Source organism: Panthera leo, chromosome A1 (genome assembly GCF_018350215.1).
Source record: "Panthera leo isolate Ple1 chromosome A1, P.leo_Ple1_pat1.1, whole genome shotgun sequence".
Taxonomy (NCBI): Eukaryota; Metazoa; Chordata; class Mammalia; order Carnivora; family Felidae; genus Panthera; species Panthera leo.
In genome coordinates this window covers 7,021,266-7,031,516 of record NC_056679.1, presented here as the reverse complement: position 1 = coordinate 7,031,516, position 10,251 = coordinate 7,021,266, and the positions used below count along the sequence as shown (strand labels likewise).

The following is a 10,251-nucleotide window of genomic DNA, read 5'->3' as shown; positions in this document are numbered from 1 at the left end:
CACGCGCAGGTCAAGTCACATTGGGGGCTGCGGTTTCTCATCTGTGGCCAGGGGTCCTGCACTCCCCGCCACGAGCCAGCTGGCTGTCCCTACACCCCGACGCTGGAAAACCCTCAACTGAGTCACTTCCCCCAGCTGGGACATCCTGAGTGTCTCCGGAAGGACTTTGCTTCCTCCATGTTCCAGGCGAATTCCTGTCTCCACACGGATGCTGACTTTGCCAGGAGAGGGTGTGGGGTGTGGGGTAGTGGCTGGCTTGGGAACTGGACGGAGGTGGGCTTAGAATTCTGAGGCCATTGCTTTTGGTGTTGTGACGTCTGAACCCCGATTCCTCATCTGCAAAACGGAGACCAAAGAGCATCTGGCAGGCCCCTCATAAGGATGAGAAATGTCGTGGAAGGGACCCGGCACCCGTACACAGTGGGCTTCGAGCGTGATGGCTAGACATAAGAATTAGAAGAATAAGAATTGTGATTAATATTATTATCATTTGCCATTATTGGGGGAGGGATGCTAGCTTTACGTACAGGTTAAGAGGGGCTTCTTGTGTTCAAGTGGGTTTTGAGGACTGTCGTCCTAAATCACAATGCACTACAGAGCTCCGCCTCGCAAAACTGGGGCGTAGGAAACTGACTCGAAAGGAGCAGATATCACCAGTAGTAGTGATCTTACGTAGAGGATCCTTCTTCAGATGAGATCGAAAGCTCTTTCCACCAGGTAATGGTAGTGTCTTCTCTTGTGAAAAGACTGTCTCAGCTCCTGGGTTCTGCGCCCACAAAGCCGGGCTCCCAGCTTAAGCCCAAGAGCGGCCACTTCAGAAGGAGCGTCTTGTTTCCAGTAAACAAGGCAGCGTTCACCTCTGGGGTCTCCCCGACCCACGGTGTGGCCGTCCCTGGGGGCTGGGGTTCCCACAGGGACACGGGTGGTTAATGCGCGTTTGGGCATCCGGCTGTCCAGAGACAGCCACTCTGGAAGGTCTGGTGACCACCGTGGAAGGATGATGCTCCAGCCCCCGCCCAAAGGGCTGTGCTTTGCTCCCCAGGAGAGCAGGGGGGTGGGGTAGGACCCTCCCGCCAGGTGAGTCCTGAGCAGACTTTCTCACACCCCAACACACATTCTGATTCTGCAGGTCTGGGGGACAGCCCAATGGTCTGCATTTGCAGCAAGCCCCCGGGGGAGGGGGGTGCCAATGCCACTGGACCCAGTGACCTCACCCGGGGACACCAGCTCTTCCTCGAGAATCTCCGATGCGGACCCTAGAGTCGCCTCCACCATGTTGCAGAGACCATGACAAGAGGCAGCTGGTTTGTCCCCAACCCCGTCCTTGCCAGCCACACCTGATGTTATAATCACACGGTTTAATTAAAGATTACATACAACTGTTGAAATAACGACCGCAGAAAGGGCAATAAAACCCAAGTTGAAAATCTCCGTAAAAGTGAGTCGCTAAAAATAAAGGCTATTGAAATCGATGTAGTGAGATAACTATAAAAACCTGGGGTGGGAGGGATCTAGATGATTCCGCATTCCTGTTCCTCCCCAGATGGCTTTAGCTGCTCATAGCACGTGCGGAGTGAACGTGGCTGCACACAGGACAATGTGGCTCTCGAGGCAGTGGCTCGTGCTCGGAAAAAGGCTTGGACTCCACAGGAAAGGCTGGGAAGAAAAGAAAAGTAACTGGGGGCAGCTGGGTGGCTCAGTCGGTTGAGCGTCAGACTTCGACTCGTGTCACGATCTCACAGTTTGTGGGTTCGAGTCCCGCATCGGGCTCTGTGCTGACGGTTCGGAGCCCAGAGCCTGCTTCGGATTCTGTGTGTCTCTCTCTCTGCCCCTCCCCTGCTTACTCTCTCTCTCTCTCTCTCAAAAATAAATAAACATTAAAAAAAATTTTTTAAAGAAATGTAACTGTATTTTTTAAGTAAAAATAAATACTGGATTTGAAATACGTATTTTTTTAAATCTCTGGTTCCAACTGAATTACAGGGGAAGGATTCCCTTGTATCCCTTCAAAAAGCAAGTTAATATTCCCATGTATCATAATGTAGTACAATCATTGATTTTTGCTGTCATTAATTCTTGCCCCGTTACGTTACTTGTAAGTTTTCCAAAAATCATGCGACAACGAACACTTTTCAGGCATACAGTTTTTTGCTCCTTTTAAAAAAAATTTTTTTTTAACATTTATTTATTATTGAGACAGAGAGAGACAGAGCGTGAGCAGGGAGCGGCAGAGAGAGAGGGAGACACAGAATCTGAAGCAGGATCCAGGCTCTGAGCTGTCAGCACAGAGCCCAACGTGGGGCTCGAACCCACGAACCGTGAGATCATGACCTGAGCCAAAGTCGGGTGCTTAACCGACTGAGCCACCCATGTGCCCTTTTGCTCCTTTTTTAAGGATAATATTAGAGGAATAGAATTTCTGCTTCAAAATGCCTTTCTAGGTTTTGGTTACACTTATTACCTGTCTGCTTTCTGAAAGAGTAATATTTCCACTTCCTTTTTAGAAAAAAAATTTAACGTTTTTATTTATTTTTGAGACAGAGAGAGACAGAGCATGAGCGGAGAGAGAGAGGGAGACACAGAATCCAAAGCAGGCTCCAGGCTCCGAGCTGCCAGCACAGAGCCCGATGCGGGGCTTGAACTCACGGACCGTGAGATCATGACCTGAGCGGAAGTCAGATGCTTAACCGACTGAGCCACCCAGGCAGCCTTCCACTTCCTTAATATTAATCTAACCCGCATAACTTAGTGGCTTAAAATGACCAGCAAGTCATTATTTCTCGTGGTTCTGAGGGCTGACCAGGGCTCAGCTGGATCGTTCTTCTGCTCGTCTCGTTTGGGGCCTTCCATTCAGCCGCAGTCAGCAAGCACCTGGGCATGTCCTGAGAACTTGGTGTGAAATCTCCAGGCTTCTGGCAAATAAACTGCTGAGCGAGGCATGGGGAGGAAGGCGGAGAACTCAGACTTGAGAGCAGGAAAGATTGCTTTTAAATATTAATTTTTTTATCTTTATTTATTTTTGAGAGAGAGAGAGAGAGAGCAAGCATGAGCGGGGCAGAGGCAGAGAGAGAGGGAGACACAGAATCCGAAGCAGGCTCCAGGCTCTGAGTTGTCGGCACAGAGCCTGACGCGGGGCTCGAACTCATGGACCTGAGATCATGACCTGAGCCGAAGTCGGATGCTCAGCCGACTGAGCCACCCAAGGCGCCCCTAAAGATTGCTTTTAAGCTCAAACGTTTCCATCTACACCTTTCCCCTCAGCTCCCCCCACCCCCAGTTATGTGGGAGGGATGAGGGATAAAGCATCACAGACAAGAGTCAGAGTGTGGACCCAAACCCCAAGACATGGACGGATTCCCAGGGCGCAGAAGTCCTTATGTAATTTATTCCAAGGACCTTGCTTTAGCTAGAAATGAAAAGGATCCCAGCTTCCCCCTGAAGCAGTGGGAGTAGAAAGCTCATGTGAAAGCTTTTGTTCCGAATTCGTTCTGATCCCCACATCTGGGTGTGCAGTTAGTAATTACTTCCTTTTTTAAACACCACTTCAGCAAAGCTGGAGTGTCACCAACAGAGGAGGCAACTCTGAAACGGAGACCAAAAATGTATAAATAGCCCCTCTGAAAGCACAACAAAGGCTGGGCTGTGACCTCCAGGGAGGAATCCCTATTTCAAATGAGGCTCGGTGCTTCTGGAAACATAATTCTGTCTCATCAGCCGGGCCCCCGTCCCCGCCCTCTGCTGCGCTGTTCCCTCCACATCTCACACCTCCTTTTCGCCAGCTTCCTCCCACCTCCCACCTCCAAACAAAAGAGCGGGAGGCGGAAAAGCTCAACTACAATTGCAGAAGGTCTCCAGCAGCAGGCCACGTCCCGGGCTCTCCCCGGTGAGAACTTCTGGAAGGAATGGGGGGACTTCGCAGAGAGCTCTGGTGTCAGCCCTACTTTTAGGAAGTCAGCAGAGGCTTAAGGATGTCATGAGAAGCAGGTGCCTGGGTGGCTCAGCGAGTGAAGCTTCCTCAGGTCGTGATCTCACAGGTCGTGATCTCAGGTTTTGGCTCAGGTCGTGATCTCACAGTTTGTGAATGGGAGCCCCACATCAGCCCACATTGATGGCGCAGAGCCTGCTGGGGATTCTGTCTCCCTCTCCCTCTGCCCCCCCACCCCACGTACACACGCATGCGTACATGTGACCTCCCTCTCCCTCTCTCTCTCTCTCAAAATAAATAAATAAACTTGAAACAAAAAAAGAAGAGTTCCCATGATTAACCAATCCCCCTCCCCCATGCTGATCTGAAATTCTCCCAGGATGTACAAGGGCGGAGAGAAGGTGAGACACGTTCCGGGGGAAAGACGGCGGGGTTAAAGGGAGAGGATCTGTGGCCCCGGTGGCGAGGCCACGTCAGGGACCACCACACGTGGCTGCGCCCCCCTCCCGGCCCCAGCCACTGCCACCTCGGTTGCCGTCCTGCTTCAGGCTTCCTTCTCGGGCGGACATCTAGTACTTTTGCAACGTTGCAGCTACGCGTTAAACTTCTTTACGTCCACCGGGCAGAGGAGCGAGCAGAGACAAGCGAGTTCAACACGCTGGCCAACGTGACAGCTGACAGCTGGCCAGGCTTGAAGCCCAGGCTCTTTTCCGCTTTGGTGGGGACACGCCGAGCCAGGAGAACTGCTCGGGGCTCCCCCTTCTAAGAAAGCAGGAATCGGAGCCTCTCATCTGAGCTTGTCCGTGTCCCGGGGGGCAGACAGTAGCAGGCACTGCAAAGTAGGTGGGCCACTTTGGCTCAGGTCATGATCTCGCGGTCCGTGGGTTCAAGCCCCACATCGGGCTCTGTGCTGACCGCTCAGAGCCTGGAGCCTGTTTCAGATTCTGTGTCTCCCCCTCTCTCCGCCCCTCCCCTGTTCATGCTCTGTCTCTCCCTGTCTCAAAAATAAATAAAACGTTAAAAAAAAAAAAGAAAAGAAAAATATTCTCTCTTTAAGGATGGTGATTGTGGCTTATCCTCCCAAGATGGCGACTGATCCTTTCTCGAGATATTCCCTAAGTATTTGAATGAACAAATGAATGAATGAATGAGTGAAGGAAGGAAAAACTGTCCACATTGGTGCTTCTCAAACTTCAGCGCATGCCAAAATCACCTGGAGAACTTGTTTCGCCAAGTCAAGGTTGTTGGTCCCCAGGCCCACAGTTTCTGAATCCGTAGATTGAGAAGGGGCCCTGAAATCCCATTTCTAACATCCCAGAGGCTGCTGGTCCACAGGCCGTACTTTGAGTCGCACTGGTTTACACAGTGGCTCTCCTCTTGCTGTCACACCCAGAAGTGAGAAAAGACTCAGAGAGAAGTATTTCCAGGGAACACACACCTGGATCAGGAGATTAATGATATCTCACCCTTGTGGATTGCTTTCTCGTTTCAAAAATATCTTGATAGGTCTTGTTGGATCCTTGCAAGGCTGTGACATCATGAGCCCATTTTACAGATGAAGAAGCAAGGGTCCAAAGGATCACAATCAATTGCTCTAGGAAGCACAGCAGATAAAATACGGAGTTAGGAAACACATCCAGGCCCCCTGAGCCTCGCTGGAAGTCCTCCGCACTGAACACGGGGAATTTTCAGCATAAAGTAAGTAGTGATATAAAGATTACCTCGTGCTGAGTGCTTTGCAGTATGGCCTTCCCAGCAGTGTTTGTGAGAGGGGAAGGAAGTTCTGAGATTATAATTCACTTTAAGCAAGATTTAGTCGTAAAATCAGTTTAATACTAGTAATAAATTACCATTAAAGCATTATTAATAAATAGCATACCACAGTATGATTTTAGCTACTGCTTGACAAGCTGCAGATGTGGGTACATACATGTGAGTTTTGGGACATGTTATGTCATTATTGCTGACACGTGACCTGAAAGCATTCAGCCCTCAGGCTGGGGCCAAGTGGGAGCTGTGGGGAGCCTTCATTCAGGCTAGGACTCCTGGGTGTTGAGGTTCAGTTTTCTGACCCAGAATTGTCCTTCTCAAAACCAAGATAGAATCCCTCCGTCCGTAAGACCAGAGAGGAGTCATTCTTGAAAAGGATGATTAAGGGAGAATTTGCAAAGCATCTCTGACCCAGCCCTTGTCGTGGAGGCAGGTCAAGAGCCCAAGGGTCCCTGGGGAGAGCGCGGCTGGGACAGCCAGAGGAGCAGGACGGGAGATGACAGCCACTTCTTGCTGGCTGAGTACCTCACTGTCTCTCCCCACCCCCCACCCCCGGCCCCCTGCCGTGATACCAGCCCTTGGCCGGTCAGCCAGGTTACTGACTGTTACAGCATCACTCCCAAGAAGGCACTGAGGCTGAAAATTAGGCAGCCTGAGAACTCCACACAGCGCCAGGCTGCCTCCGAGGGCGTGCCACTGGTCTCAGCCATCTGTACACCAGCTCCAGGTACCCGGCTCTGGGAAGCCACTTCCCGGGCTCGATTGCAGCCCGTCCTGTCCTCACTTGGCCCCGGGACCTTTTTCTCACTGCTAGTGCTTGACTGGCAAATCCTTTCCGTGCCTTCGGTGCCGCAAACTCCGCACAGATTTCTGCTCTGCAGCTTTCCTAATGGTTGTGTGTGCTGCCCCCCTCAGGAAACCCAGGGGTCCCCTGTCACAGAATGAAGGACAGAATGCACCACCCCGTTGGGGTCCTTTCCGCAGGAGCCGGACTCCTGTTCAGTATCGAATCTTCAGGGCGTATAAAAATAATTCGATAGTAACACTATTTTGTGACTGAAACCCTTAAACCGGCAAGACAAGACTTTCCTTAAAGAGTTGAACGACAGAATTGAAATCCTGGACTCTAGAAGCCTATTCTCCACCTCTAGCTTCTACAGGACATCTCAGACACTCAAGCACTTTGGACATGAAGGGTCAGCTCTGACCCGGCCTCCTCTCATGAGAATATTTCAGACCATTGGTAAAAATAAGAAACCTCTGTTCTTATTAGAATAATGGAATAATAAGCTTTCCTGTTTGGAGTAATGGACTGGTAAGCTTTATACTGGTTATATATATACTGGTAAGTTCATACCGGTTAATTTGTAAAAGAAATTCCATTTACACACGGGCTGGAATTACAACATATCAGTCACCGAAATCGATTCATAGACAGCCTAACGCGAAATTTAGCTGTGTTTTGGTCTTCATTTTACATAATAGTCTATCAGCGGTGGCCAAAACGATACTTTACCGTTATGATTGTATTTTATTTAATTACTAAGGCCAAGTATAAAATCTGAGCGCCCTCAATCCCACGAGATACTGACACACTGGGGAAAATACATCTCTACCTACCTACCTACCTACACAGAAATTGAAACAAATATAAGCAGTGCTTCTGCACAAGAGTGATTTTAGAAAATAGAAATGCCGTTCATATTGAATTCCGCAGGACGTATTTCACAGTTGATCGAGACAAAGTAAATGTCATACTGAGAATAGAGATTTGGTAAAACGACAATCTTATTACATAAGATTTTCCTAGAAGTCTTTGTGTTACTTTATTATTAAATCAGTATTTTCTTTTGTTTTTTTTTAAAAATACCTTTATTGATATATAGTACCGATACATACCATAATACTTACATACCATCCAACTGACCTATTTTAAGTGTACAATTCAATGAGCTTTAGCAAACGTACAGAGTTAGGCAACTGGCACCACAATCTAAGTTTAGACCATTTCCATCACCCTAAAAAAATCAAAACCCTTTTCTAGCGATAATTATTCCCTATCCTCACTCCCTGCCCCGGGCAACCATTACTCGACTTTTGGTCTCTGAACATTTGCTGTTTGGGGGTAATTCATATAAACAGGAAAATGGTAAGTGTTTTTCTTTGTCTGGCTTCTTTCACTGACCATAACGTGTCTGAGGTTCATCCATGTTGTAGCACAGGCCAGTCCTTTGTTCCTTTTAACGGCTCAATACTATTCCATTGTATGGATATGCCACATTCTGTTTAACCATTCTTTAGCTGATGGGTATTTGGGTTATTTCCACATTTGGACTATTGTGGATAATGATGCTACGAACACTCACGTACAAGTCTTTGTGCGGACATGTGTTTTAATTTTTCCTGGTTAGACACCTAACCAATGGAATTTTTGGATCCTGTTGTAAGTCTGTTTAACTTCTAAAGGAACTTTTAAACTGTTTTCCAAAGTAGTCGCACCATTTTGCATTCCCAGCGGCAACTTAGAAGGGTACCAGTTTCTCCAGATCCTCGCCAACACTTGATATCGTTTTCTTTTTGATTCTAGCCATTCCAGGGGGTAAGAAAAGGGAGCTCATTGTGGTTTTGATTTGTATTTCTCCCCGAATTTTTGAATCCTTAAATTCATCCAAGGTCAACATTTAAGACTTTATGAATGCTTTTTTTTTTTGGGGGGGGGGATCACACTTCCATTTTGAAGTCATCAACTCTGTTTCCTTGAAATGGTATGAAATACAAAAGGTATACAAATCCATAGACTACTTGTAATCAAGATTCACTCAATCAGGGAAAGCCTAAAAAAATTACGCAATGCTACAGGTATTAAGAAGAATGGATTAAAATGAAGGAAAATAAGGAAGATTGCTTTTATCATCCAGTGGTATATCACATTATGAGTAAAAAAATAAGAGGGTAAAAAATTTTTTTTCATTTTAAAAAACTAAAAAAATCAAAAGGTGATAGAAAAAAATTGGTTTGGGATCGGGGAAAATTCAGCCAACACAATCTCACCGACTGCTGTTCCTAAAAGGCTTGTCTGTGTCTTTTCTGCGAATAACACACTTTTCGTAGGTATGTTTTCTGTGTATGACTTTACTAGCTAACATTTGCCAAGCACTCCTAAGTGCCAGGAACCGAGCGTGTTTGCACGCATGTCGTGGGTATTTTTTGAATGTTAGCAAGCCCACATGGAAAATACTTTTGCTATCCCTATGTGGCCGACGACGAAACACAACTTTACAGGGTACGTAACTTGAGCAAAGGCACACGGTGGCCAAACTAGCAGAACGTTAAGTCACTGGTCCAGGTTTGCACTCGTGCTGCTCAGCTTTTTTGGCAACCGATGGGTGGCCGTGTGACTCTTCACACGTCCTTACACACGTCAAATTCTTCGTTGCCCTGTGTTTCTTTCTTTGGCTTTGTTGCATTAACAGCATGAATGTGTTACTTAGCCCGTTAGAGCCGTTCCTTCTGGCCATCACTCTTGCCTGAGGCTCGTGTGTCAGCCTTCTGGCCACACTCGGGGTGTCCAGGAAGCAAGGAGGGCCTGGCCTCCCCAGATTGGGGCTATGATGCAGCTGCTGTTACACCACCTGTAACTCAGCAGCTCTCCCCCATTCAAGAAAGCAAGTGACGGGGTGCCTGGGTGGTTCAGTCGGCTGGGCATCCAACTTCGGCGCAGGTCATGATTTCCCAGTCCGTGAGTTCGAGCCCCGCGTTGGGCTCTGTGCTGATGGCTCAGGGCCTGGAGCCTGCTTCAGATTCTGTGTCTCCCTCTCTCTGCCCCTCCCCCTGCTGATGCTCTGTCTCAAAACTTAATAAACACTAAAAAAAATTGAAAAAATTAAAAAAGAAAGCAAGTGAGCTAGAAGCCAATTATAAGAAGAGTAACTTCGAATCCATGTTAATTTGTAAAAAATATCAAATAAGTGACATCAGTGCCAGCTTCTACGACTTACGCTATTATTAATATAAACTGACATGCACCCAGCATGACATGATGGTTGAGTGTGAAAGGGATACTATGAATGCCAGAGGCTATCAATTATAGTCACTAAGTGACATATCAGAAATGTGAGGCACACATACCTTTATCTCCATTATCCCACATTATTCTGTTGCATGCCTCATATTTATGATGCATCACTTCTAGACTATAATAAAGTTGCAGTTATAATTCCACATGGGTCCATTTTATGATGTCAGGTTTGGTTTTTTTCACCGTGAGCGTTACTACCAAAACCTTTGACCAAGTCAGTCATAAAACGCATCAATTACGTACAGAAAATTAAAGAAATCGTTAGACTGGGTTTTCTACTGTGCTGTGAACTTTCTGCCTTAGAGGTAGCAAGGGGAACCCAACGTTACACATGTGTGATCATTTAATAATCCTTTTGAAAGTAATGATGATGATTATATGGGGTGTAGGCTATAATGATAGAGCCCCTAATGTAGTAATTAATACAAGGAAACTCAAAGACCCAGTTGTTACTCCTCTTTGAGACAGTGGTTACTAT

The 10,251-nt window shown here is 47.3% G+C and overlaps 1 long non-coding RNA gene across 1 annotated transcript in view; it reads right to left on the bottom strand.

Annotated features, from left to right (window-relative positions):
* Positions 1 to 1,501: 1,501 nt before the first annotated feature.
* The window catches only part of LOC122219970, a 16,538-nt gene continuing 7,788 nt past the window's right edge, over positions 1,502 to 10,251 (bottom strand). Inside the window, exons 2-3 of the long non-coding RNA XR_006202630.1 lie at positions 5,364 to 5,519; positions 1,502 to 1,656 (exon numbers count right to left, since the gene is read on the bottom strand). This is a non-coding gene — a long non-coding RNA (uncharacterized LOC122219970). The remainder of the gene's footprint in view (positions 1,657 to 5,363; positions 5,520 to 10,251) is intronic.